The following is a 7173-nucleotide window of genomic DNA, read 5'->3' as shown; positions in this document are numbered from 1 at the left end:
GAGGCTGTTGCCCTGCAGAAGGAGAGAGTTGGTGAAAAGAAGCACCTGCATAGTCACAGGTGGGCAGATGGAGTGCTGCCCCTTTGTGGGGGCAGATTTAGGTTTTTATCATTTTCAGGGAGGAGCTCATCTTTGTAGGTGGATGGTTTGTGCCATTGACATTCCCTAGAGCAGTCTGATGGTTTCTGGACATTGCACCTCCTGATGTGGGCATTGATGCCTAAGGGTCTTGGTTTATATAACTGGGTTAATGGATTATGATAATCCCTTCTACCCCTACCTCCTTGTGTGAGTTAGGTTCTTGATCTTGTATCTCCTTTCCTCCATCAGCTTTTAAGCCTCTTTTCTCCTTTTTTTTTTTTTCACCTGATTTGGCTTTTGAGAATTTTGGGCCATTTGTTTTATAAAGTGTCCCTACTTGTAGATTTGTATGATTGTTTCCTTGTGACATCACTTACCATCAGTCTTAATCCTTTGTATTTGCAAAAAAAAAAAAAACTGAAATGTAACTGTAGCAGGATTGATTGGATGTAAAGTGAACATTTTAGCAGCAATGCTTCACAGATAAAGGTCTGTATTTCATATTAAGAGCCCATAATGCCCAGTGTCTCACTACTGGTGACGCCAAAATTGGTCACTGGGTTTATGTGGTGATCTCCAGATTTTATTATTGTGAAGTTCTGTTTTCCTGCCTCGTAAATGGAAAGTAATCTGTGGAGTAATCCCTTGACATCATGCAAATATGTAACATTCTTCCCCATTTTGCAGGAGACCTAAAAGCTGCCTCTGTGCTGTATAAAGTGTGGGAGGCAGCACTGTAGACGCCAGTGTATGGTGTCACTGCTTTGCCCATTCCAGCTGTGCTGCGCTGGCTGTGATGCCACCCACTTGTTTTCTGCAAATAGTCACCTGTGCGACTGGCCATGAGACAGAGAGCAGGAACAGGCCTGGCATGTGGGGAAGTTAAATATAGTCTGCCCTTTAGAAGCAGTGAAAGTATGTATACTCAGAAATTTTAGGGAAAGCAAAACTCAAGATACAACAGTAAGGGAAAAACACAGGAAACCAAATTGTACATACCCTTTGATTAAAGATATATATACATATATATATATATATATATATAAAATTAGGAAAAAAACCTGAAAGAAAATATACCTGATAATGTTTGGGATGAGGAAGTGGGATTATGAAGTTTTCAATTTTTGTAATATTGTTAACTTACTTTTATAATAAAAGTAGTAAACGTATAAATAAATAAGAATATAAGAAAAGGTAAGGTGTTTTGAAAAGAAAAATCATGAACAGAGATCATGATAGAATGAAACATTTTTTTTTCCACACAATTTTCATTGTATGAAGTTCATTTTTTTTTTTAAAGATTTATTTATTTATGCATACAAGAGCTGGGATGTAGGCCAGAGGTGTGGGGGTGAGAGGATTCACCAGAGAAAGAGTGGGGAACAGAATAGGCAGAGTGACTGAAATGCCCTGCTGAGGGGAGCAGTGGGCAAGACAGGAGAGGTCTGCTGCACCATGTGGGTTACCTCCCTGGCCGGGAATCGAACTTGTGCTGCAGTGGCTGCCGATAGCTTCATAGTTTGCATCTTAATCCCTTGTGCCACCAGGGAGGCCCCGTATGAAATTCTTAAGGCAAATGAGAGACACACTGACATTCCACCTACTTTAGTACACATGACTAAAAAGTAAAAAATTTTCCTTCATAACTAAACAAGATTAACTCACTGAGCAAAATCATCATTAACTCCCTGAATATCAGCTATTATTCACACTTTCCTCCAAATACTCCAAAAATGTCTTCGATAACTGGTGTCCAAACCAGTACCTTAAGCAGATATACAAGTTTTTAAAAGATTGTGCAGAAAAAATTTAAATAGTGTATTAATATTTTATTTATTTTTTAAAGATTTATTTAGTTATGCCTAGAAGAACTAGGGTGTAGGCCACAGGTTGGGGAGGAGGGGGGAAGAGGATTCACCTGAAAGAGAGTGGGGAGCAGAACAGGCTGATCTACTGAAATACACTGCTGAGGGGAGCAGTGGGCAAAACAGGAGAGGCTGCTGCCCCATGTGGTTTATCTCCCTGGCTGGCTGGGGATCCAACTCGTCCTGCAGATTGTACTTGTGCTTTGGTGGCTGGGGACAGCCTGACAATGCTTTCTTTGAGGGCCCCATTATTTTAGATAGAAATTTTCCCTTTTAATTTTACCCTCAATCTTAAAAAGAACCTTTTTTTTTTTTTACTGTTATTGTAAATGGGTGTCATATGAGTCTGCCTCGTAATGGGCAGGATATTTGAAAGTTCTTTCAGTTCTAACACTACCATCACTGTTAACACTTATATCCTCATGATTCTCAAGTCCTTACTAGCAAAAAGGAAATCTTAAAATCACCATAAGACTTAAATTTGTTTATAAATTGAGTCCTAGAAATAAATCTTGCTCAGAAACAAGAGCAGCAACCTGACAGAAAGAATCATCTAAGCTAAAGGAAGGGCAAATATTCAAGGCCAGGTTTAGGCTAATGCATGAGGGATGAGGGAAACAAGCACATTTCAACTTGCCACTCAAGAGATGGTGGATCTAAGGGCTTACAGAATTGCCTTTCTCTTTTTAAAGACACTTTGTGCGTGTCTTTGCTCAGGATGTGTTTGTTTTTTTCTCTAAAAGAATAAAGGGTATTCATTTTCAACCACTTTCTGCCCAAGTACGGAAATTAGCAAGTCAAAGAAAACATATTCAAGACAAGAAATCATGTTTCTTTCATCCCTTTGCATCCCAGAATATTTGAGCTCTTTGAAAATAACAAAGTGTGTCTTTGTTTTTCTTGTAAATACTTTTGATGAATAAGGAAAAAAACTTATGCTTTAAATTAGCCTTTTCATTAAATACTAAGACCTGTAATATTTTCTTTAAAAAAGCAGGAAATTGGGTTATGAATCTGTTTGTTTTTGATCTGATTGTTGGTTATTTGCTTGATCAGTAACATGAAGGATGTCATAATCATAGTTATCCCTTTATATGGAATCTTTAATCCAGAAACCGCAACGTTTTTGTAAACATTTTAAGTTTTTGTAAACATTTTCTGTTTACAAATATTGGTCACTTTGAGCATAAGAAAGTTAAGAAAAGAAAATTACCTACACACTCAAAGTTACATGAGTCAAAATCAAATCAGGACTAACCCTAGCCTGATCAAAGTCTCAAGGATTAACTTTAAGTCTTAAAGACCCATTGCTCTTCTTCGACCCATGATAGTCACCTGAAATATTTCAGGTGTTCTGACCTTAAAGTAATGAGTCTTCATTCCATATGTAAACTTTCGTCAGTAAGTATATGAATCAGTGACATGGTTTATGTGTGGTATGTGTTTACTTTCATTTTAGTGACTGGGCATACCCAAGAGACATAAAAGTCTATGTAATCAGGAACACAGGAGCAACAGACACTGATGATCTTGATAACTTACCCTTCTTTTTGCAGAGTACAAAGGTAATACATAATTTGTTTTATATATCTTGAAAACCAAGAAAACGCACACACAAAAAATTACTACTCATGTCCCCATTCCCTCCCCTCAGCCTATCTTACTGCTTTTATCATTTTGATTTCTCTTAATAGACTTCTTGCCATGCATGTGCATCTCAGTTGTCATCTGGAATCTCGCTGTCCATAAAGATGTAAACGGATTGGACTCAAATCCCTTTCCAGGCCTGTGGGAAGTCAATAACCTCCTAAATAGTTCTGCAAATTCCTCTAGGCCAGGTGGCAGTGGGGTGTGAAGGGAATTTAGAGAATGGTAGCACAGGACTCTAGTTCTGATTTCTTGCCTCTGCTAATTCCTGTTTTCTGTTGGGGCAGCCCCTTTGTGGTTTAGACACACACTGAATGTGAGATCCTTCTATGCCAGACTTTATTGAAGGTTCAAAAGTTTTGAGAAGATGAAGAGGGTGATAAAGGTTTACATCACTGAACTAAAACATCTCAGAGTAGAAATTTAACATCCCTGTTAAAACAAGGAGTGTAAACTCCTGCCATTTTGCCGGTCTCCTTTTACCTCTTCACTAAACCTACTCTACAATTACTTCTAAGGGCCTCCCCGGTGGCGCAGTGGTTGAGCACTGGGCTGCAAAGCTGCCCGCAGCCTCCGCAGTGCTGGTTCAATACCCAACTACAGGGCGAGGGTCCCAGATGGTGCGCAGACCTCTCCTGCCACCCACTGCTCCCCTCAGCAGTGTACTTCATCAGTCTGCCTGCTCTGCTCCCTGCTCTGGCTCTGGTGAATTCTCTCACCCTCCTGCACTTCCCAGTGCTTGTATAAATAAATAAATAAACCTTTAAAAAAAAAATTCTTTCCATGTATTATGTTCAGCTATTCAGGTTTATCTAATTTAGGGATAAATTTGGGTAAAAATAGTTGGGCAAAAAAATAAATAAAATAAAATAAAATTGTTGGGCAAGTAAACCCCAAGTCTCAGCTCTCTCACTAGTAGAGTAAGGACATTGATAGACCTCCCTTCATGGCTCATTTCCTGGCACATTTAATAGACTTGAACTACTTCAGTTCCTGTTGAGAACTATTTTATCTGAATGTATGGAGCCTAGAGAATCTGTCAAGACCTCTGTTGAGGCCTTGATATCCCTTAATAGAGACCACAACATTTATTTATTTTTTTAAAGATTTATTTATTTATGCATACAAGAACTGGAGTGTAGGCCAGAGGTGTGGGGTGGGGTGGTGGTGAGAGGATTCACCAGAGAGAGTGGGGAGGAGAACAGGCAGATCTACTGAAATACACTGCTGAGGAGAGCAGCAGGCAAGACAGGAGAGGTCTGCTGTGCCGTGTGGGCCAGATCCCTGGCCTGGGATCAAACTCATGCTGCAGTGGCTGCCAATAACTTCATAGTGCTGAGACTTAACCCCCTGATCTTTGGGTCTCCATTGTTAAACCACCATCCTGGTGTTCATTACTATCTCAGTCTAGTTGTAATATACCTGACCAAAGTACAGTTTTCTCCACTGAACCTGATTGGATCTGGTCACATTTTAGTTTGTGTTTTTTGTTTTTTGTTTTTTTTCTTCCCATTTCAGCCAAGAAATTGGGCCATGGAATTTCTCACTCGCTGGTTTAGGTTTGAGTTAGGAAACCACCTCAATTCCTTAGACTATCTTAATTCTATTATTGGATAATAGAAGAGATTAAATGAGGAGAAAAGTGGCAGAAAAGTAAGGACAGAAGGAAGAACTTTTAAATTAAAAGTAGCTTTCACAAAAAGAATTTAACTATGAGAATTTAGAAGCAAGGGAAAAAGTATAAATGGCAGAATGACTAAAGACCATTTTTAGCCTGGATAACTTTTGTGATCATGAGGCTGATGAAATAAAGGATCCTCATCTTGACTTCCCTTTCCTCCAAAATAAACTATGTTGTGTAATTCCACAAGGGTGGCCACTGGCTTGCTGGTTCCTCCAGTCTGGAGAAGCTAAAGCTACTAAAAGTCATGTGAATCACTTTATGAGCAAAAGCAGGAAACAGTGCTAGGGTAAAATTTGGAGTGTGACATTCGCAATGCAAAAATACATCCCTCCCTCAAGAGCTGGATACAAATTACCTTTTATTGTAGCCCATGGCTTTTCATTTACCCGGGAGGGAGGTATGAGGTAGCAAGGTTCCACACCTTCTTTTACCTGGATGACGTCCCTGTGTGTCACCTAAACAGTTGCTGCTTAGAACAAGGTGGGTTGATTTACTCCCTCATCTCATCACCTGAGCAAAAGCAAGCAAGCCAGTAAACCCAGCCACAGAACAATCTTCGAGGCCATTTTTTTAAATGCCTACAAGACCTCTTTTGGCTTGTTCTTCCATTGAATTCCAGACATTATTTATCTAGGTTTCTTTGTCCAAAGTGTTGGCACAAGAGGTGCAATTTTATCCTCAAAGCAGGGTGTTCCTTGGGCACCTCGCCAAAGCAATTGGCTCATTCACTTCCTTCTCTGCTGCATTTCTTCAGGGCTTTTTACATGTCAGAAGCCTATTATACAATGATGATTCAGGAGGGGATACAGGAAGTATTGTTTTTACTCTGACATTGGCTACTCACCTCTTTCTAGTCAAAACTGGTTTACTTCACCAAGGAAACCACAGAGTTTCCTTCTTCTAAGTTCCTTTTGATTGTGTAATTATCATGATGGAAATTCAAAGTAAAGAGAAGGGCTCCCCTGCCCCCTCGTTAAGGAAGGTGATGGAGACTTGCACTCCTGGTGAGGAGCCTGGGCTGTTGGATACTGGGACTCATCTGATTTCTAATGCTGTGCTGCTGAGCTTTGGTATTGCTGGACCTGCTGAGCCCGGTGACCCCGCTAAGGACACACGCCTTCACATATCTCCCTAGTGGAAGTGTCTGCATGCACCCTATAACCTTGCTCACTTGCCTGTTCCTTCTCAAAACTCACAGCATATATTTCCTGCTGTAAAATGTATGATTTAAGGCACCTGGCCCAGGCTGCAGATGCCCACACTGCATGTCTCTTTCCAGGAATCACATAGATAACCTCAATCTTGGGGTGCAGCCAACTGCACAAACCATTCCCAGGGAACCTAAGAGTTATGTTCCTCTTTGTCCTAAAGTAAAACTGACCCAGATCCGCCTGTCTTTACATTTGCACATAACAATAGATTCAGGCTCTGAAATGAATGGGATGGGTTGAGGGCATGGCACTGGAAATTTGCACGCAGAATCACAGTAGAGGACAATCTGTGTACCAAAAAGCTGACAGAAACCAGCTAGAGGAGAGAGAGTGCTGCAGGTTCAGTCCTCCCTTTTTCATCACGAGACTCATAGATCCTCTTACCAACAGAGAGATGCCCGCTGATGCTTCTTTTTCTCAATGATTAGATAAAATTTCTGGGCTAGTGTTGAGCAAGTGACTCATTCGCTCTTTTGTCTTCAGAAAGATGCTGGAAAGGTTTAATCTTTCCATACATTTTGTGCTTTATCTTATACTTTTCTAATAAAGTGAAAATGAAAGCACAATATCTGGGAAGATGTCTTCATGTACCCCAGATTCAAACTTTATTTTATGGATATAAACCAAAATCATATCTCAGAATTCCTTAAGCTTTACAATTAATACATTTTAAGGTTTCAGATTG

Source organism: Talpa occidentalis, unplaced genomic scaffold, assembly GCF_014898055.3.
Source record: "Talpa occidentalis isolate TD23 unplaced genomic scaffold, MPIMG_talOcc4v2.1 talOcc4.2, whole genome shotgun sequence".
Classification (NCBI taxonomy): Eukaryota; Metazoa; Chordata; class Mammalia; order Eulipotyphla; family Talpidae; genus Talpa; species Talpa occidentalis.
The sequence above is the reverse complement of the archived record's forward strand: the minus strand, read 5'-3'. Positions refer to the sequence as shown.